Source organism: Myxine glutinosa, chromosome 7 (genome assembly GCF_964187855.1).
Source record: "Myxine glutinosa chromosome 7, kmMyxGlut1.1, whole genome shotgun sequence".
Classification (NCBI taxonomy): Eukaryota; Metazoa; Chordata; class Myxini; order Myxiniformes; family Myxinidae; genus Myxine; species Myxine glutinosa.
In genome coordinates, this window is record NC_136267.1 from 52986280 (window position 1) to 53009559 (window position 23280).

Here is a 23280-nt window from a genome sequence, read left to right on the forward strand (position 1 = left end):
TATTTCCATACCTTTAACATATTCAACGGAAACTTGGTACATGGCTTTATTATAGGTTACAGAACATGTTTGAGTTTCGCGGCATTTCACCAATTTTTCAGAGTATGGCTTTTTTTTGGACCTTCTTTTTTTTGGACCAATTTTTCAGAGTGTGGCTTTTTCTTTGGACCTTTTTCTTTTCAGAGCATTTTTTTTGGACCTTTTTTTTTTGGACCAATTTTTCAGAGTATGGCTTTTCCTTTGGACCTTTTTTTTTCAAGGTATTTTTCTTTGGACCTTTTTCTTTTCAGAGCATTTTTTTTGGACCTTTTTTTTTTTGGACCAATTTTTCAGAGTATGGCTTTTCCTTTGGACCTTTTTTTTTTCAAGGTATTTTTTTTTGGACCTTTTTTTTTTGGGAACAATTTTTCAGAATATGGCTTTTTTGGACTTAATATATGAGTACATGGGTCGTTTTTCCAGACTTGTCCCCTTTACGCTTTGACATATTCAACTGAAAATTGAGAGAGGACATGTATTGGAAAGCAATTCTCCCTCTTATTAAACATTAGTTTTCTGTTAATTTTGTACAGATAATGTACGGTAACTAGACTATACTAATTCACTGAAAATTTGATCTGTAACAAAGTTTTGGTGTTCACAGGGAAATATTTAACAAGGGACAGGTGGCAGCAGGTAGAGAACTGGTTTGCCACTTCGACAAGGTGTGGTGGTGGTTCACATGATTACTGAGGTCGTGACAATTGGTGCGGACAGGGTCCTCAGATAGCCAACTGCACCAGGCCAAACACTTAAATAAATGCAGTGTTCACACACTGAATCCATACAGTCATGGACAAATTAACTAGTCCGAAGTCTCGACTTGTTAACTTGGATTTATGAACACCTCAACTCTCAAAAACTTAAACAATTACAAAACAGTTCACTTCTGTCACTCAAGCTTTTGGGTCTCACTATCTGTCATGATCTTTCCCGGGAAAACCACATTTCCAAGCTGGCCTCCAAAGCCAGTCGCCGACTGGGCATCCTCCGTCATGCGAAGTCCTTCCTTGGAACACCTGAGCTCCTCACCACATACAAGGCTGTTGTTAAAATAAATTTAAATAGGAAATGATGCGACTGCAATCGGCCATGCCTGCAGCAGCATGGCCAAGATGTGGTTATCAGGGGCCAATTAAAGTTCACTTCGGCTGTTTGTTTGAGATCACGTGACCCCTGAAATTTGCATAAATGGATAGAATGGAGCAGGTTTGACATCCCTTTAATAATGCAGGCAAACGAAATGTAGTTCTTAATTGAAGAAACCTGTGTAGTCACTTTAGCACCAAATCTTGCATCTTGAGCAACATGAAAGCACAACTCGGCCAACAGCACTTTGGGGGAGGCAGGGAGTAATGGCGGGGGAGGAGTAGAACAGATGAGGGGGGCTGTTTGCAGTTAAAGCAATAAAGGGCATGGATGGGATTGGTTGTGGAACCACTGCAACACAATCAGATACAACATTACTTCATCTCTTGTTTGCTGGACTAAATTCTGACGCTATACCAAAACTTAAAACAAACTTACAAATTGGGCAATGGCCTCACTCAAAAACAACATTCCTGCTCATCACCGATGCCAAATGACTACGAGTTAAAGGCGTCAGATGGTGGATTGCGGACAATCAGTCGAGTCAAATCACAAAGCATTCCTCATATCGAGAACACTGTGACATTGAGAGTTCCGAGGATTCTGTAGTTCCACTGGTTTACGATGGTCTGGCACGAGTGGGGTAGAAGGGGAAACAACTGCAGATGTCAACGGAGGAAATAGCGCACCGGAGGGCCAGGCAGGTCGTCATGGTCAGGGCTTTCAGGGGCAAACGAGAGGGTCAAATCAACATACTGTCGCTCTGTTTGCTTCAGCAGCTTATTCATTCTGAAGGGCATTGTGGGAAGAAACCACCAAACAATGTAAATACAAACTAGCTTGTCAATTATCCTTGCACATGGTACTCCATAGACTTCACTTTTTGTTGGTATATTGAACTTCTGCTGCCGACACAAGTACATCATAGACTCTCGATAAGTTGATCGGTTATCAGCGTACATCTCGTATTTGTTAAAATATGTGAACATTGTGCCATAGGTGGAACATTTTGTTAAAACAAATGAACACTACACAGAACATTGCGTCGCTTTTTCGAGGCATGTTCACATTGCTTTGAAAATCGGAAAGACAACAGGTAAACATTTAAAGTTTTCATCGATGAAGGAAAAAGGCACCATAGAGCTTTGTGTGAATTTGTATTTTGATGTACCGTACTCTTTACAGAGCTTTGGTGTGTCTGAAGCAGATTATTATTGGCAGGTGGTTTCCATTGCCTTCCCAGCGGTGCTTTCCGGTGCTCTATTCATTTTAAATGCTGAGTGTCAAGCAAGGAAGCAGCAAGTACCATCTTTAACTCCGTCAACGAAGGTCTGTAACAGACGTAACTATTGGACGTTATGTTTTCACCCCTGTCAATCACCTACAGGTCACAATTTTAAACCGACGTTCATGAAACTTCACAAAATGGTAGAGTTGGTCATAAGCAAGAAGCCTATTCATTCATTGAGGTCAACATACTATAGCCCAAAGGTTGTCAAATTTCTAAAATCATCAATTTTCATCTGATTGACTTGAAATTTGAAGAAGATTTGCATACCAGGTCTCCAAATATAACTAATTTTTTTTGAGGTCAACATAGGCCAAAACGTCAACATAGGCTGAATTTCTACAATTGTCAATTTTCATGCAATTGATCTGAAATTTGAAGAAGATTTGCATACCAGGTCTCCAAATTTAACCAATTATTTTTAGGTCTCGCGAGATCTCGGAGACGGTGGGAGGGATTTTCGAAGCTCCACACGGTCTCTACGTTTTTCGAAGTTAAGTCTGTTCACAATTGTATTTTGTCGAAACTGTATTTATCTTTCGGTGTGTGAAGTTATTGTGTGCAACTTTGGTTGTTTCTCGGTGTTTATCTTTCATAAATTGATCGTCTGTTTGCCGTGTCACGAGCAAGGCCTTTGCCGCGTCGCGAACGATTTGAAATCGAAGTCAAGTGATTGTTCCCATTTGTATTTTCGTTAAAACTGTATTTATTTATGGTGTTGTACGTATATTGTGTCCCGACGAAGATTTTTCGGTGCAAATCTTTCATACCTGTATTGAAAATCGTGTTAATTCGTGTCGTGTCTTGAGGCCTTGTACAGTGTACACTGTACAACCTTGAGGCTTTGTTTTTCTCTCAACGGTCCGTCGTTTGTGATCCAATAACTTTCGTTCTCTGTATTCCCAGTCTTTTCACCCATAGCCTACTTCCTCGTGTAAATCTCAACTCAAAAAAAAACAAAAAAAAAAACATTTCCTTCTCTGTTCTCATTCGTTTATTCATTCTTATTCGTTCCTTCGTTCTTCGACCACGTGTTTCTCCCCCATTTCCCCAGATAGTTTTCACTGTTATTAACCTTCAATGTTTACACTTTCCCCTCAAGTTATGTATTCCGTCATATTTTATAACGCCTTTTTCTTATTCTTCTTTAAAAGGCTGCTTTCGACTTGCTCACCAAATCAATTCATCCCAAAAAAAATATCCATCTCCTATAGTGCCTTTTTTCTACATTCCCTAAACTCTCCTGCACTCCATCCTCCATCCAGCGTCCTTAAACGTATTTTTAACTCGAAGGTCACAAGAAACTCATTTTGCAATAAATGTTCGTTTCCCATAAATCGTACACTTTCTAAAATCCAATCTCACCCCTCCCCTCCAAATCTTCCCCATAACCCCTCCCCTCCAAATCTTCCCCATCACGCCTCCCCTCCAAATCTTCCCCATCACCCCTCCCCGCCAAGACGCCCCCTCGCCCCTCCCCTCCTAGACTCCTGCCTCACCCCTCCCCTCCAAATCTCCCCCATATCCCATCCCTTTCAAATCCCTCCCCTTGTCCCTTCCCTCCCAAACTCCCCCCTCACCCCTCCCCTTCAAATCTCCCCACCCTCATTGCTTCTCAATTTCCCCCCTCTCACTCCCCCTCCTCAAAGCGTCCTCCCCGCTTCTTCCCCCTTCCAACTCTCACCTCCATCTCCCCCAACCTTCTGCCTCGCTCTTCCCCCTCCTCAAATAACACCTCATTGTGCCTCACCCAAACACCATCAAACCTTTTGTCCGCCCCATCCTTCCCTTTCTCCGAGCTATTCTGAAATCTCTGACACACCGTCAACAGCTCTCCCTACCTCTTCCACCTCTTCCACATCTTACCCTACCCCTCCTCCCCCCTGTTCTGTATCTGATGCTCCCCCTTCCTCTTCATTAACGGTATGGACCTCAAACATCCGGGGCCTTCGTTCAAACTTAACTGATCTCTCCATACAGGATGCTTCTGTCAAACCAGACGTGATCTGCTTAACAGAAACTTTCCTCCTTTATGATGTCTCTGATTCCTTAGTATCTCTCCCGGGCTACTCCCTCCTCCGGTATGATAGACCTGAGCCTCGTCCTGGAGGCGGGGTTGCTATCTTTATCAAAAACTCTCTTCCTCACTCGCCCTGCACTGCACTCTCTCCACCTCACCCCCAGGAATACCTCTGGCTACGGCTTCCCCTTCGCTCCCACCTCTTGTTCATATGTGTGTTGTACCGTCCACCAAACAGTGATGACTCCATCTACATCTCGCTGTCTGATAATATGGACCAACTTCTATCTACTCATCCCAACTCTCTCTTCCTCATATGTGGTGATTTTAACTGTCATCATGCCAGTTGGCTGGGTGTGGGTACCTCTCCCACCAGCCATGGCTCCTCAGCAAAGGACTTCTGCGACTCACTGGGACTGACACAATCTGTCAATTTCCCGACCCGGATCTCAGTCAACGGAACATCTTCTCTTCTGGACTTGGTTATGACTAACTTCCCTGAAAATGTCTGCTGCTCTTCTTCTGCTCCAATCGGATCATCTGATCATGTCCTTGTTAAAGTGGACATATTGTGTCCCTCTGACCATCCTCGGGGAGCCTGCTCAGCGTCGACGAGTCTGGCATTTCACTCAGGCCAACTGGCACGGTCTTCAAGCAGCCATCAATCATCTGGACTGGTCTCCCATCTCTACCACCTCTGACATCAACTCATCCTGGGAATTCTTCCAAAGTAAATTGCTCTCTCTCATGCACAGATTTATCCCATCTCGTCTTCAGTTGTCATACCCTTCCTCCCGTCCATGGTACACGGATTTCTTGTGGTGAGGCTGTTGCCCAGAAACAACTTGCCTTCGTCTCCTGGAAAGCAAATCCAACGGAAGGAAATCTCATTTCCTTTCACAAAGCCCGAAACAAGTGTGTGTCCACCCTCAGGAGAGCCAGGAAACAATATCTCTCCATTCTCAAGACCGAACTCTCTTATCTGTCTCCCTCTTCCAAATCCTGGTGGCATCTGGTCAAATCCGTTTCTGGTGTTTGTTCCCCCTCCATCCCCTCCCTTACCTCAAATGGCTACACAGCTGACTCCGCACGTGAAAAAGCTGAATGCCTCAACTCTGTGTTTGCCTCTAAATCTTGTGTCCCAAACCCATCCCTCTCTGTACCCACCATACCCAGTCGTACCCTGCTGCTCCTGGACTCCGTGTCCTTTCCTCCTGACAAGGTGGAAAAGTTTCTGTCAACCCTCGACTCTGATTCTGCAACTGGACCCGACGGCATCAGCCCACGGGTCCTAAAATCCTGCTCTGCTGCTCTATCTCACCCTCTCTCTGTTCTCTTCACCCTCTCTTTTGCTCAAGGTCAACTGCCATCTGCTTGGAAATCAGCCAACATCACCGCTTTGCACAAAAAAGGTGCAAAAACAGATCCTAGCAACTACAGACCAATCAGCCTTCTCCCAATTATCAGCAAAGTCATGGAATCCATCATTGCTTCGGATATGAAATCTTTCCTCTTCTCCAATGGCTTGATCTCTGATCATCAATTTGGTTTCAGACCAGGTCACTCTACTCTGGACATGCTGCTTCTGCTGTCTCAACAATGGATGGAGGTCCACAATGCCAAACAGGAAATTAGAGCTGTCTCCCTCGACATATCACGTGCCTTCGACACGGTCTGGCACCCCGCTCTGCTCACCAAACTCTCCTCCTTTGGTATCCATGGAAATCTCCACGCATGGCTGGCGGCCTTCCTGTCTAGTCATCGTCAACGTGTGGCCCTGAATGGGTTTCTCTCATCTCCTCTTCCTGTTCAGGCTGGAGTTCCCCAAGGCAGTGTTCTGGGCCCCGTGCTTTTTCTGGTCTTCATCAATGATCTCTCTGACTCTCTTGAAAATCCTCTCTATCTCTTTGCTGATGACTCCACTCTCTGCCGCTCCATTCCTCTTCCCTCAGATCGGCAGTCTGCAGCCTCCTCACTCTCTGAAGACTTGGACAAAATCACAGACTGGTCAAACAAGTGGAACATGTCTTTCAATCCTGACAAATCTCACACTCTTACTATGTCTCTCCGAAAAGATCGACTGGACAACCCTCCCATCTACTTTCTCAACAATCCTCTCCAAGAAGTTCTGTCGCTCAAGCTTTTGGGTCTCACTATCTGCCATGATCTTTCTTGGGAAAACCACATTTCCAAGCTGGCCTCCAAAGCCAGTCGCCGACTGGGCATCCGCCGTCGTGCGAAGTCCTTCCTCGGCACACCTGAGCTCCTCACCACATACAAGGCTTTCATCCGCAGCTCAATGGAATACTGTTCTCCCGTATGGGCCGGTGCTCCTGCCTCACACCTAGCTCGGCTTCACGCTGTTGAAACCAAAGCTTTCAGAATTATTGGAATCTCCCGCGATGAAGCTATCTCTGAGGGCCTTTCACTCACTCACCGCAGGCAGGTAGGTGGTCTTTCTGTCTTCTACCGACTCCTCTCCGGCCTTGCACCCCCAGCTCTCTCTGTGCTCTGTCCCCCAAATATTCCTACAGGTCGCACAAGATCTGCCAGCAACCCTCTGATGGTTAAACTGCCGAAATCTCGGCTCTCTGCTCACCTTCACTCTTTCATTCCTCTTTTCTCCCGCCTCTGGAACAAACTCCCTCACTCCCTTCAATCCCACTCCTCCCTCCAGGTCTTTAAAACAGCTGTTCACCACCATCTCTTATCTTCCCCCATCCAAAACCTTGATCTTTTCTACCTCCGCTAATTCACCCCAGATCCACCTTGTTTGAAATTCCAACTTCTTTCCTGGAAGTCCTGGCAGTGTCCATATGTTTTATACCTCTCCCACCGCCCCCTTCCCATGCCCCCCCCCCAAAGCCCTCGCCCTCTCTCAGATCTCTCGATGTCTCCATGTCTCTCGGTCCCTGCTCTCAAATGTTGTGTTTGTGTCCTTCCCCCTCTCTCCCCATCTTGTCTACCGCTCCCGATGTTATATGTTTTATGTGTCGGTTTGTCTTTCTGTGTGATTAATGTTCGCTCTTTCACGAGCCTCGATCTTTTATACAAAAAAGAAAAAAAAAGAAAAAAAGAAAAAAAAAAAGGTCAACATAGGCCAAAACGTCAACATAGGCTGAATTTCTAAAATTGTCAATTTTCATGCAATTGATCTGAAATTTGAGGAAGATTTGCATACCAGTTCTCCAAATTTAACCAATTATTTTTTAGGTCAACATAGGCCAAAACGTCAACATAGGCTCAATTTCTAAAATTGTCAATTTTCATGCACTTGATCTGAAATTTGAGGAAGATTTGCATACCAGGTCTCCAAATTTAACCAATTATTTTTGAGGTCAACATAGGCCAAAACGTCAACATAGGCTGAATTTCTAAAATTGTCAATTTTCATGCACTTGATCTGAAATTTGAAGAATATTTGCATATTGGGTCACTGAATTCAACCACCAATTGTTCTTGAGGTCAACATCGGCCAAAGGTCAACAACTAAGCTGCAGTTTCTAAAATCCTTAATTTTCATCTGAATGACTTGAAATTTGAACAGGATTTGCCACAGGTCACAATTCTAAACCGATCATCATGAAACATTAACAAGTTGTAGAGGTAGTCACAACTGAGAAGCCTATTGATTTTGAGGTTTAAGGTCATCCTGAGGTCAGATTTATAAAATCGTCATTTTTCATCTGATTGACTTGAAAGTTGAACAGTATTTGCAAATTGAGTCACTAAATTTGGAAACCAACTGTTTTTTTAGGTCAAAGGTCAACTCAAGGTGAAACTTCTAACATAATCAATTTTCATCCGATTGACTTGCAAATTAAACAGCAATTACATAGTACCTCACTGAATTGGGAAACCAACTATTTTTAAGGTCAAAGGTCAACTCAAGGTCAAACTTCTAAAATCATCAATTTTCATCTGAAAAAGAATCATTTTTTCATTCAATTGACCCGAGCTCTGATTAAGATCATCAACTTTAATTGGGGGTGGGTGGATTTTGCAAGTATCATGCTCTGCATGACGTCTTTCTTGTTTGTTTGATTGTTTGTGAACGAGACATCTCAAAAAGTTGTGAACGGAATGGAAGATTTGATTCAATTTTGTGAAGATTCAAATCTGGATCAGAGAATTTTTAAAAGTGATTCTTCACCATTGAGTGATCGGGCTAAAACCGATATATAGCACGATATCTCAAAAAGTTATGGACGGATTCGAACGAAACTTGGTGGAGAGGTTGGGTGTGTGACAAAGACAAATTTTCTGTGTTCGATTTTGTTTGAAGATCCAAATTCGGATATGAGAATTTTTTTTTTTTTAAAGTGATTCTTCACCATTGAGTGATAGGGCCAAAATGATATATAGCATGATATTTCAAAAAGTTGTGGATGATTTATAACAAAACTTGGTGGATGAGTTGGTTCGGTGAAAAGAACATTGGAGTTTGGTTCAGGTCTGGATCCAGATCCAAACTATCAGTGGGATACTTGGTGGAGAGGTTGGGTGAAATTGAGAGAGAGAAATCTGAGATCCGCTGATCTGAGAATCTGAGAATTCTGAGAATCTGAGATCTCAGAGAAATCTGAGAAATCTGAGAAAGAGAAAATGAGAGAGAGAAAAAAAGAGAGAGAAAAAGAAATTTGAGAGAAATCTCCACGCATGGCTGGCGGACTTCCTCTCTAGTCATAGTCAACGTGTGGCCCTGAATGGGTTTCTCTAATCTCCTCTTCCTGTTCAGGCTGGAGTTCCCCAAGGCAGTGTTCTGGGCCCTATGCTTTTTCTGGTCTTCATCAATGATCTCTCTGACTCTCTTGAAAATCCTCTCTATCTCTTTGCAGACGACTCTACTCTCTGTCGCTCCATTCTTCATCCCTCAGATCGGCAGTCTGCAGCCTCCTCACTCTCTGCAGACCTTGACAAAATCACAGACTGGGCAAACAAGTGGAACATGTCTTTCAATCCTGACAAATCTCACACTCTTACGATGTCTCTCCGAAAAGACCGATTGGACAACCCTCCCATCCACTTTCTGAATAATCCTCTCCATGAAGTTCTGTCACTCAAGCTTTTGGGTCTCACTATCTGCCATGATCTTTCCTGGAAAAACCACATTTCAAATCTGGCCTCCAAAGCCAGTCGCCGACTGGGCATCCTCCGTCGTGCGAAGTCCTTCCTTGGCACACCTGAGCTCCTCACCACATACAAGGCTTTCATCCGCAGCTCAATGGAATACTGCTCTCCCCTCTGGGCTGGTGCTCCTGCCTCACACCTAGCTCGCCTTCGCGCTGTTGAAACCAAAGCATTCAGAATCATTGGAATCTCCCGCGATGAAGCTAACTCCAAGGGCCTCTCACTCACTCACCGCAGGCAGGTTGGTGGTCTTTCCGTCTTCTACCGACTCCTCTCTGGCCTTGCCCCCCCAGCTCTCTCTGGGCTCTGTCCCGCAAATATTCCTACAGGTCGCACAAGATCTGCCTGCAACCCTCTTTTGGTTAAACTGCCAAAATCAAGACTCTCTGCTCACCTTCACTCCTTCATTCCTCTTTTCTCCCGCCTCTGGAACAAACTCCCTCACTCTCTTCAATCCCACTCCACCCTCCAAGTCTTTAAGACAGCTGTTCACCACCATCTCTTATCTTCCCCCATCCAAAACCTTGATCTTTTCTACCCCCGCTAATTTCACCCCAATTCCCCTTTTTGAAATACCAACTTCTGTCCTGGAAGTCCTTGGTGTCCTTGTGCTTTATACTTCTCCCTCCCCCCCCCCCCCTTCCCATGCCTCCTCCCCCCGGGCCCTCTCCCTTCCACACATCTCCCTGCTCTCGGATGTTGTGTTTGTGTGCTTCCCCTTTTCTCCCCATCTTGTCTTCCGCTCCCTCTTTTTGTGTATTTTGTTTGTCTGGTCGATTTGTTTGTGAAGTAAATGTTAGCTCTTTCACGAGCCTCGATTCAGTATACAAAAAAAATAAAAAAAAATAAAATGGAATCTGTTCAGCCTGGTGGAGGTATGTGCACTACCGAGTGCCTTTCTAGTTAAGTTTTACGGTAGGACTCCATCGGGGTTTGAACAACCGATCTTCCACATGCTCTTAGCTATTATACCACCGAGTCTGAGGATTGGCAAATTGTGTGGGACTGGAAACAACAATGGAGTGTCAGACTGACAATGACAACCACAAATAGAGAACATTTAGAACAATGTTGGCCTCCGTGTTCAGCAGAATCCAGGGTCTTAATTCAATCACCAACATCCCAGACTGAGAGCGGACGCTCTAACCACAATACCCCCTCTTGGAGAATTATTAACAATTACTGGTGTTATGTTACTAAAACTTCAAGAGACTCGGTTTAGCAAAATCAATGTTTTATTCACTTTTGAGAATTTGTTGTATACTTGAGAATTTGTTGTATACTAAGCCGAGATCTTTAATGAGGCTTTGTTCCAGGCTTTGTTGAAGCTTGTTTGGTAGGTCTTGGTTGAAGCTCGGTCTGTAGGTCTTTTGAAGCTCGTTCAGTTGTTGACCAGTCTCCAGTTGTTCCCCGTCCACTCTGCCCTCTGCTCGCAACTTTCTCCTGGTTTTAAAGCCCCAAACTCCTTTGATGTTGCAGAGCATGCAGGGTGTCCCTTATCCAAAACCTTATTTGGCTCTCTCTTGGCCAGCTAGTACTTATTTCTGTTCAAGAGGTCAAATGCTCTGACCTGCTGAGGAAGAATTTGCAGCCTGTGCGCAGTGACCTGAACATAGGCTATTTTTCTACACAGATGGCAGTCCACGAGCGTTACACATTTTTGTCTGAAATTAACTCTCCCACCCACCTGCTAGTTCTATGCACTTTACTCATTCGTAAGTAAAACATATACTACTTTACACACGATCACATTGAGATATATATATTTTAGCAATACTGTCAATATGAATATTTATTCCCTGACACCCCAAACATTGGAAGTGAAATGTTGTATTCAGCAATTTATATGTTAATCCCCCACCCCATCCCTCCCCCCCCCCCCCCAAGCAGTTTTATTCTTCTTCTGAAATCTGTCTGATCAGACATTCGTATTTACATTGAATAAAAGAGTAAAATGTTGTTGAGTGGAGCAAAATGGCATGAAAATACCCTACGTCTGTTTAAGGTGCTTTCTGTGGCCTGGCATGACAGGAACGTAGATCATCTTGACACCCTGTACCACCATGGTGGGCTTCACTCCATACTGGGCCTGCAATATGAGATCCACAAGGAAATTGAGCTTTTACATGTCTCCCTCCACACAATATTTGAACTAACCATTTCTGCTTTCTTATACGGTGTGTATTCATCATCAACCTCAAATAAATATATCCCCAACTTGGGTACGCATGCAACTTTTTAACTCATGGAATAACCAGAAGTTAAAAAGGGCAGATACAAATCGACAATGTTGAGAAAGAGACAGAGGGTTAAGTCAAGAAAGGAACATGGCTGAGTTGATGTGAGAAAACGAAGTTGATTTTATAAATGGGCCAAACATTCCCTCCGTCTCTCCACAGCTGTACCAGTTCAAACACATTCATCCAGCAAACAGGCTCCTTGTCAACTTTTAAACGTACAGGCTTCTTGCTCCTCTGCATTCCTTAATCCCTCGTTTTTCCACATCTGTGGAATTTCCTCCCCATGTCTGTCCAATCACGTTCCTCCTTCCACGCTTCGAGGTTCAACTCCCTGCCATCTCGTGTCATATCCATTCACAATCTTTTTATTCTTCAAACCACGAACCTGCCACAAAATCCCACCTTTTCTTACAGGTTACGTTCATTGCACATCCTCTGTGCCCTTCTGTGTTTGTTAAAACCCTCTTGTTCTCCATCGTTTTTATTCCTGCTCCTGCATCGAATTTGCATTAATATATATACATACAGGGGGCTGCAAAAGTAGGTATACAGTAATGAAAAACAAAACGTGCGCACAAAACGTATTTTATTGATTATACAAGCATATCAATAATAACATATCAATAATAAACATATCAATAATAAACATATTAATCCCTCAAATGTTCAAACTGTTTGCCCCTGGCATTCACACACTCCACTAGTCGAGTGTGGACACCCATGCACACTCTGGCACAAAGGTCTTTATCAGCATCAATTTCCTGGCAAGCCTCCTGTATGAACTGAATCATGGCATCAACAGAACGTGGCTTGCGTGCGAAAACCCTGTCTTTTACACATCCCCAGAAAAAGAAGTCTATAGGGGTGAGATCCGGTGAACGTGGTGGCCAGTCAACGGCTCCCCGACGTCCAATCCACCTGTTTCCTTACTGTATACCTACTTTTGCAGCCCCCGTATATATATATATATATATATATATATATATATATATATATATATATATATATATATATATATATATATATATATATATATGTTACAGCCCAGGATTCGGGTCTACTATGAGGGGTTAGCCTCCATTCCCTCCCGAACCTACTGGACCTGAGGCTGCCACGCACGAATAACTTCGTACTTCGGAAGGTTGCGAACCAGCAACTACGAATGCCAATTGGTCCGTCGCACGATAGCAGGGTCCAATCGTCTGACACCGCTTACCTGTACCATGTCACGGTTCCAATCGGGGAAATTACCCTCCGGCGGTGTACCAAGTGTACCACTTTTGTTACTGGATGGAAATTTAGATGGCCTGGCCTAAATCAGATGGAAATTTAAACGGTTGGTACCCACCGGGCTGATACTAATTATGTTATGGCTGATCGCTACTCGGTGCGGGCAATGGCGGACCAATGAAGGAAAGGACATTCATGGAAAGTTGGAAAGGAAATGTTTAACGATTCGATTTATTTACAAATATGCACAGTGCATCTTATTGATAGGAAAGGAAAAGGGACGAGAAGCAGAAACTTAGCTTCATCTATGCCTTATGACGATCACTACGAATAAACACAACAAGGGCACCCAGCACACATTCACAGGGGAGGGGGAGGGGAAAACGAATGTCGGGATCCTGTCAGCAAAATGGTTATAATGTTACCAGGTCCTTGTTTTCTTGATTCACCAACGAGCACCATACCGGCAAAGTGTAGTCCCCAGCACGAGCATGAAGAGGCAGTCACCAGCTCGAACACAGGCAGGCAGTCCCAGCATGAACACGGGCAGGGAGTCCCAGCACAAACACGAAGAGGCAGTCCAGCACGAACACGGGCAGGCAAGCAGCCACGTGCAGAGAGAGTCCAAGTCATGCACACGTGCAGAGTGCAGAGAGTCCGATGAACACGTGTCCCGAGAGGGAGCAGAGAGAGAGATTAATCAAGTACACGTGCTGAGGCCTAAGAGAGAGTGTTGTGCACACGTGCAGCGAGAAAGAGCAGAGAGAGAGAGAGACCGGCCAAGAGTTGGAATCATGCAGGCACGTGCAGAGTGAAACCGGCAGGCAGAGAGCAGGCACGTGAAGAGAGAACAAAGTCCAAGGCAGCAGAGAGAGAATCAAGTTGTGGCCTCGTGCAGAAAGAGAGTCCGTCATGCACACGTGCAGCGAGAGGGAGCAGAGAGAGACCAGTCAAGAGGTAGAATCATGCATGCATGTGCAGAATGAAACCAACAGGCAGAGGCCAGAGAGAGGGTCCGGCAAAGAGAGAGAATCAAGTGCGCAAGGCCTTTTTGTCAGGCCCTGGCGAGGGTGGGGCTGTTTGAGGGTGTTTTCCGGGTTGCCGATTGGTGGAGTGTCGCTTCCCCTGCCCCCACAAGCCCTCTCCAAAGTTCCTCTGGTGTCGATTAGTGGCCCATTGTGTCACCTTGCCTCACAAGCCCTCTCGAAGGGACTTTTACCTGGTGCATAACCCAATGGTCTTTGGTGCATTTGAAAAATTCCCTCTCCACAAAATGTTGCTGGCATCCACCCCTGAGGCCTTTGGCCTGCCTTCTGTCCTTCAAGACTTTGAATCAATATCTGTGGATGCCATCTTTGTGCATCTGTCTGGCTTCCAATGCATAACGACATGCTAACCCATAAAAGGGGAAGGAACCCTTGGACTTGGAGACGGCGGCAGGGATTTTCGAAGCTCCACACGGTCTCCACGTTTTTTCGAAGTTAAGTCTGTTCACAATTGTATTTTGTCGAAACTGTATTTATATTTCGGTGTGTGAAGTTATTGTGTGCAACTTTGGTTGTTTCTCGGTGTTTATCTTTCATAAATTGATCGTCTGTTTGCCGTGTCGCGAGCAAGGCCTTTGCCGCGTCGCGAACGATTTGAAATCGAAGTTAAGTGATTGTTCCCATTTGTATTTTCGTTAAAACTGTATTTATTTATGGTGTTGTACGTATATTGTGTCCCGACGAAGATTTTTCGGTGCAAATCTTTCATACCTGTATTGAAAATCGTGTTAATTCGTGTCGTGTCTTGAGGCCTTGTACAGTGTGCACTGTACAACCTTGAGGCTTTGTTTTTCTCTCAGCGGTCCGTCGTTTGTGATCCAATAACCTTCGTTCTCTGTATTCCCAGTCTTTTCACCCATAGCCTACTTCCTTGTGTAAATCTCAACTAAAAAAAAAACAAAAAAAAAACAAAAAACATTTCCTTCTCTGTTCTCATTCGTTTATTCATTCTTATTCGTTCGTTCGTTCTTCGACCACGTGTTTCTCCCCCATTTCCCCAGATAGTTTTCACTCATTAACCTTCAATGTTTACACTTTCCCCTCAAGTTATGTATTCCGTCATATTTTATAACACCTTTTTCTTCTTCTTCTTTAAAAGGCTGCTTTCGACTTGCTCACCAAATCAATTCATCCCAAAAAAAATATCCATCTCCTATAGTGCCTTTTTTCTACATTCCCTAAACTCTCCTGCACTCCATCCTCCATCCAGCGTCCTTAAACGTATTTTTAACTCGAAGGTCACAAGAAACTCATTTTGCAATAAATGTTCGTTTCCCATAAATCGTACACTTTCAAAAATCCAATCTCACCCCTCCCCTCCAAATCTTCCCCATAACCCCTCCCCTCCAAATCTTCCCCATCACCCCTCCCCTCCAAATCTTCCCCATCACCCATCCCTTTCAAATCTCCCCCCTTGCCCCCTCCCTCCTAAACTACCCCCTCACCCCTCCCCGCCAAGACGCCCCCTCGCCCCTCCCCTCCTAGACTCCTGCCTCACCCCTCCCCTCCAAATCTCCCCCATATCCCATCCCTTTCAAATCCCTCCCCTTGTCCCTTCCCTCCCAAACTCCCCCCTCACCCCTCCCCTTCAAATCTCCCCACCCTCATTGCTTCTCAATTTCCCCCCTCTCACTCCCCTCCTCAAAGCGTCCAACCCGCTTCTTCCCCCTTCAAACTCTCACCTCCATCTCCCCCAACCTTCTGCCTCGCTCTTCCCCCTCCTCAAATAACACCTCATTGTGGCTCACCCAATCACCATCAAACCTTTTGTCCGCCCCATCCTTCCCTTTCTCCGAGCTATTCTGAAATCTCTGACACACCTTCAACAGCTCTCCCTACCTCTTCCACCTCTTCCACATCTTACCCTACCCCTCCTCCCCCCTGTTCTGTATCTGATGCTCCCCCTTCCTCTTCATTAACGGTATGGACCTCAAACATCCGGGGCCTTCGTTCAAACTTAACTGATCTCTCCATACAGGTTGCTTCTGTCAAACCAGACGTGATCTGCTTAACAGAAACTTTCCTCCTTTATGATGTCTCTGATTCCATAGTATCTCTCCCGGGCTACTCCCTCCTCCGGTATGATAGACCTGAGCCTCGTCCTGGAGGCGGGGTTGCTATCTTTATCAAAAACTCTCTTCCTCACTCGCCCTGCACTGCACTCTCTCCACCTCACCCCCAGGAATACCTCTGGCTACGGCTTCCCCTTCGCTCCCACCTCTTTTTCATATGTGTGTTGTACCGTCCACCAAACAGTGATGACTCCATCTACATCTCGCTGTCTGATGATATGGACCAACTTCTATCTACTCATCCCAACTCTCTCTTCCTCATATGTGGTGATTTCAACTGTCATCATGCCAGTTGGCTGGGTGTGCGTACCTCTCTCACCAGCCATGGCCCCTCAGCAAAGGACTTCTGCGAATCACTGGGACTGACACAATCTGTCAATTTCCCGACCCGGATCTCAGTCAACGGAACATCTTCTCTTCTGGACTTGGTTATGACTAACTTCCCTGAAAATGTCTGCTGCTCTTCTTCTGCTCCGATCGGATCATCTGATCATGTCCTTGTTAAAGTGGACATCTCTCTGACCATCCTCAGGGAGCCTGCTCAGCGTCGACGAGTCTGGCATTTCACTCAGGCCAACTGGCACGGTCTTCAAGCAGCCATCAATCATCTGGACTGGTCTCCCATCTCTACCACCTCTGACATCAACTCATCCTGGGAATTCTTCCAAAGTAAATTGCTCTCTCTCATGCACAGATTTATCCCATCTCATCTTCAGTTGTCATACCCTTCCTCCCATCCATGGTACACGGAATCTTGTGGTGAGGCTGTTGCCCAGAAACAACTTGCCTTCGTCTCCTGGAAAGCAAATCCAACGGAAGGAAATCTCATTTCCTTTCACAAAGCCCGAAACAAGTGTGTGTCCACCCTCAGGAGAGCCAGGAAACAATATCTCTCCATTCTCAAGACCGAACTCTCTTATCTGTCTCCCTCTTCCAAATCCTGGTGGCGTCTGGTCAAATCCGTTTCTGGTGTTTGTTCCCCCTCCATCCCCTCCCTTACCTCAAACGGCTACACAGCTGACTCCGCACGTGAAAAAGCTGAATTCCTCAACTCTGTGTTTGCCTCTAAATCTTGTGTCCCAAACCCATCCCTCTCTGTACCCACCATACCCAGTCGTACCCTGCTGCTCCTGGACTCCGTGTCCTTTCCTCCTGACAAGGTGGAAAAGTTTCTGTCAACCCTCGACTCTGATTCTGCAACTGGACCCGACGGCATCAGCCCACGGGTCCTAAAATCCTGCTCTGCTGCTCTATCTCACCCTCTCTCTGTTCTCTTCACCCTCTCTTTTGCTCAAGGTCAACTGCCATCTGCTTGGAAATCAGCCAACATCACCGCTTTGCACAAAAAAGGTGCAAAAACAGATCCTAGCAACTACAGACCAATCAGCCTTCTCACAATTATCAGCAAAGTCATGGAATCCATCATTGCTTCGGATATGAAATCTTTCCTCTTCTCCAATGGCTTGATCTCTGATCATCAATTTGGTTTCAGACCAGGTCACTCTACTCTGGACATGCTGCTTCTGCTGTCTCAACAATGGATGGACGTCCTCAATGCCAAACAGGAAATTAGAGCTGTCTCCCTCGACATATCATGTGCCTTCGACACGGTCTGGCACCCCGCTCTGCTCACCAAACTCTCCTCCTTTGGTATCCATGGAAATCTCCACGCATGGCTGGCGGACTTCCTCTCTAGTCGTCGTCAACGTGTGGCCCTGAATGGGTTTCTCTCATCTCCTCTTCCTGTTCAGGCTGGAGTTCCCCAAGGCAGTGTTCTGGGCCCCGTGCTTTTTCTGGTCTTCATCAATGATCTCTCTGACTCTCTCGAAAATCCTCTCTATCTCTTTGCTGATGACTCCACTCTCTGCCGCTCCATTCCTCTTCCCTCAGATCGGCAGTCTGCTGCCTCCTCACTCTCTGAAGACCTGGACAAAATCACAGACTGGTCAAACAAGTGGAACATGTCTTTCAATCCTGACAAATCTCACACTCTTACTATGTCTCTCCGAAAAGATCGACTGGACAACCCTCCCATCTACTTTCTCAACAATCCTCTCCAAGAAGTTCTGTCGCTCAAGATTTTGGGTCTCACTATCTGCCATGATCTTTCTTGGGAAAACCACATTTCCAAGCTGGCCTCCAAAGCCAGTCGCCGACTGGGCATCCTCCGTCGTGCGAAGTCCTTCCTCGGCACACCTGAGCTCCTCACCACATACAAGGCTTTCATCCGCAGCTCAATGGAATACTGTTCTCCCCTATGGGCCGGTGCTCCTGCCTCACACCTAGCTCGGCTTCACGCTGTTGAAACCAAAGCTTTCAGAATTATTGGAATCTCCCGCGATGAAGCTATCTCTGAGGGCCTTTCACTCACTCACCGCAGGCAGGTAGGTGGTCTTTCTGTCTTCTACCGACTCCTCTCCGGCCTTGCACCCCCAGCTCTCTCTGTGCTCTGTCCCCCAAATATTCCTACAGGTCGCACAAGATCTGCCAACAACCCTCTGATGGTTAAACTGCCGAAATCTCGGCTCTCTGCTCACCTTCACTCTTTCATTCCTCTTTTCTCCCGCCTCTGGAACAAACTCCCTCACTCCCTTCAATCCCACTCCTCCCTCCAGGTCTTTAAAACAGCTGTTCACCACCATCTCTTATCTTCCCCCATCCAAAACCTTGATCTTTTCTACCCCCGCTAATTCACCCCAGATCCACCTTGTTTGAAATTCCAACTTCTTTCCTGGAAGTCCTGGCAGTGTCCATATGTTTTATACCTCTCCCACCGCCCCCTTCCCACGCCCCCCCCCCCCCAAAGCCCTCGCCCTCTCTCAGATCTCTCGATGTCTCCATGTCTCTCGGTCCCTGCTCTCAAATGTTGTGTTTGTGTCCTTCCCCCTCTCTCCCCATCTTGTCTACCGCTCCCTATGTTATATGTTTTATGTGTCGGTTTGTCTTTCTGTGTGATTAATGTTCGCTCTTTCACGAGCCTCGATCTTGTATACAAAAAAAAAAAAAAAAAAAAAAAAAAAAAACCAAGATAATGTTCTGCTATGAAATAACTATTCTAAGGGGCCTGAATGGTGGTTGCCATTCCTTTGTAGTGGATAATTTCAAAACACACCTGGTCACAAGTGTTCCTCACTGACCGGGTCCTCTGCGTCATCCCGTTTCTGCCCTTCAACCTTGATACAGTCAGCTAAGGTGGGCCAGCAGGGGCACATACGCCTCCACATGCAGCAGCTACACCCGGATGCGTACATACCCCCTCCCCCAGCCAGTGAGAACACAGACAACAACAAAACCGCCTCCACTCCCAGAATCCACAGTCCCTCATCCACTCACTCGCACACCAAAAAAAAAGAAAAAAGAAGCAACCGACCACCTACCCTTACAACATGAACCACTCAAACAAAAACACATTCATGCAAAACCACACCCACTCCTGCAACACACACACACACACCGTTCACACATCTCCATTTCTCTTCCACGCTCAGTCACTACCCCTTTAGGCTGAAATAAGCTACCACTCACAACCTCAACCTACACCGTTTGACGTGCCTCCAAAAACTTCCTCCATATCCAAAGTGAGTCTTTCAAGTCAACCTGGGCCACTTTGTCACACATCCTCCTTCTTTCTGTCCCACACACTCCAAGCCGAGCAAAAAATGCAGAAAAGGAATTGCCAATATATTGTTATGTTTGTGGGGGTAGTGATATGTAGAGTCAGGTAGATTTGTGTAGGTATCATGCTCCGACTGTTGTGAGGAAGAAGAAGCACCCCATGTAATAAGTAGAGGACCTGTTTAGCCCGAATGTCGGATTAAGTTGTATATTCGTCCCCGTCACAAGGGGGCGGAGCATGTTAACTCGATTAGGGCATAAGGGTAAATTATCCCTTGTAAGTCTTACCCTATGTGAGTTATCCTTTGTCCTTTATGGCACTGCACCGCAGACACTAGTGAGAATGGCCATTACAACATAAATAACAATAAAACCCAACTGAAAGATAGGCATCAAGCACCAGGGCTAACAAGCCTGCCTGGCAAACACACATAGCTCGGGTGGGCCGAGATCCATGTCCAGGAGGGAGTGATTGGGCGGGAGTTGACCAACAGGTAGGCCGGAGCAAGAAGGGTCTCGCTGATTGGCCAGGGCAGAGCAAGAAGGACTCACCGATTGGGGAAAGAAGGAGGAGCAGTAAGCAGCATGCCAATTGGCAAAGACCACCGCTGACGTCAAAGGCGGACTGCGCACTGATAGGTGGAGAACTGGACAAGGTAGTGCTGCACTGCGCTGAGTGGAGGAGAAGTGCCGGTGATGTCACGAGATGGCCGATAAAAGAACTCCCTGGCCGACATTTTAGCCTCTCTTGCCTTTTTTATTTTCATGCCTTCACCAGCCCTGGATGATCTCTCTTGCTCTGGCCCTTGCTTATTGCCCTTCACGCCGACATCTTCCTCTTCTTGTTGGGATCGGACTTTGGTGAAGAGACGAAGCGTTCAGAGACACCACCGGGAGACATGCAGAGTTTTGCAGGCGGAAACAACGCGTGAGTTGCCGCTGCGGCGTGACGAGGCTTTGTGCGAGCGCTGCAGCGCGAACGGGCGCAGCGAGGACCAGTTCCCGCCAACGCAAGCGTTTCGCGTGCACACGCCGGCCGGACCCATTCGCAGACCCTGGCGAGACCCTCACAAGCTGATCAGAGCTAAGTGCATGATAAAGCACACCATTATTTTCCAACGTTATTTTATCCCTCATCTGTGTTTAAGTCTGGTGTGAAGGATCCTTTAGGAACTTAGTTTTACCGTCGAGTTTTCTTGTTATCGGCATTTCTTTTAACAAACCCTTTCATTATTTTCTGTACATTTATAAGCCCGGTTTTTGTTTGAGTTTATTTCCCCCAGGTTTGAGGACTGCGGTGGGATCCATGAAGGCAAGCCCTTCAGCCTACTCCTCTTTTCTTTCTTCCTCCCGCACATATATAGTGAAATCAGCTATTTGAACTGAACGCCTTTGGAGTTAAAGCTGGCTTTGGCTATCCGTGATTTTTCCGGCCTTAAACAAGGGGAGTCACATGACAATATTCTCTACAGCCCACCTCAAAAGGCTGACAAGAAACTCGCCAACCCTTCTCCCGACACTCTGCCTCCAGCTCCAGCTCACTGTACTTTCCTCTCTTCCTCTCGTGCATCTCCTCCATGTTCTCTTCCCAGGGTACATACAATTCCCCTAAGATGATCTGTCTTGTTGCACCTGAGCAGATGACAATGTCAGGCCGCAACCTTGTCACATAGATCTCCTCTGGCAATACCAATTGTGGCTTTAGGTCTGCCACCACCTGCCAATCACAAGCATCTGACAGCCCTCTTGCTTTCCACCTTCTCCTCTTCTTTATACCTCTTACCACTTGGCCCTCTTTGAAAAAGAACACCTATCCCCCTTCGGTCTCCTTCTCCACTCTTCTCTCTCTCAATCTCAGCACCTCTTGTTGCACCATCTGCACTACCACCGCCAGCACCTAATCATGCCACGACTTGTATCTTCCTGCTGCCAATGCTACTGAGCATGCCCTCAGTGCATGTTGCACCGTTCCCAAACCTCCACACAAATAACATCTCTCCTCCTTCAACAACCCCCACAATCTCAAGGTTACTGGTGATGGAAGCACATCAGACATTGCCCGCAACAGGAAATTCAACAATATTGGCTCCATCCTCCAAATCTCTTGCCACTTCCCGATATATATATATAAACCGTCAAAAAATGGCAATCCCCAAGTTATCCAGTGAAATTGCACCACGTTTATGAGCTTTACTACGACCTTGATGGTGGTGATGAGATCCTGGAGAGTGAAGTCATCATTTCCTTGTACAGTCCACTTGTCCCAAGTGGTAAATGAGAGGTCTCCCCTGGAAGGCAAGGTGAAAGGTTAAAAGGTTACCGTAGCAACCTTACAATCACAAATAACATGCACTCGACAGCTTACCAAACGAGTCTCCACATCAACTCCTTCGACTGCCCAGGCACACCTTCTTAGAACAGCCTTGAGGTATACATTTATTTCCATTTATGCCATTCCTAAAGCTGAAAAACAACTCAAATCCTGAATACAAACCCAAGGACCTTTGCGATGCCGCACCAGAAGAAAAACCAAACTATTCTCAATTTCTTCTCCACAATGCAAGCACAATGACGTTCTACCATTTCCTATACAAGGCAACGACGTAAATAAAATTGTCGACTCCATTTGCACTTGCTATTCAATCATGCCGTTGCTCGAATAATCGCTGCACATCCCCGTCGTGGTATAACATGCCAATGCATTGTATAACAATTGGCTTAGTTTTACTGAATGTCTGGAAGAAACCTTCTCTTGCCAACATTCCAACAGCAATGAAACTAAAACGAGGGAAAAAAAGAAAAAGAATGTTGGCTCTGGAAGAAAAATGATGGCCGAGATGCAAGTATTTGAAGGAAGTGCCAAAAAGACTAATATAATCCGAAGTGTGGCCAATTTCATCTTCAACTGATTTATGGGGTTTTTAAAACAAGGTTTGAGTGCATCGAGCAAAACTATTTGTGAAATAAACAAGAAGGACACTGCGACATCGACCGATACGCCTCCACCATCATTATTACATCATTATACATACTTGAACCAAGTTTGATTTAAATCCCTTCAGCTGTTCTCAAGTATCACATTTTGACCTGACATGACCTCTCACCTTTGACACCGAAATCTATTCAGTTCATCTTTGATTTTTATTTTATTAGAAATCGAATCATCATTATGATATACAGTAGTTTGGCAGTCATATTGGATTGAAGGAAAACATTTAAATATATCTCTGGAACCACTTCACCGATTGATGCGAAGCTTCAAATCGCCCAGTGGTGTAGTTAAGGTTTGTGGCACCCAGGTCCAAGAGCCAACGCGGCTGCCCCACCGGCAATGGCAAAGTCAGGAATTTCTATGGGGGGAAGAGGGGCATTTGAAAGTGCTCTACGTTTCAGGGAAGAGGGTCCAAGAGCCAACGCTGCTGCCCCACCGGCAATGGCAAAGTCAGGAATTTCTATGGGGGGAAGAGGGGCATTTGAAAGTGCTCTAAGTTTCAGGGAAGAGGGTCCAAGA

General features: G+C 45.8%; 1 long non-coding RNA gene across 1 annotated transcript; it reads right to left on the bottom strand.

The window, feature by feature from the left end:
* Positions 1–1647: 1647 nt before the first annotated feature.
* LOC137431234 (uncharacterized) lies at positions 1648–21997 on the bottom strand. Its single transcript, XR_010985226.2, has 3 exons — positions 21970–21997; positions 11561–11655; positions 1648–1917 (listed from the first exon to the last, which is right to left on the bottom strand). It is a non-coding gene; the product is annotated as an uncharacterized LOC137431234 (long non-coding RNA).
* Between the last annotated feature and the right edge of the window lie 1283 nt (positions 21998–23280).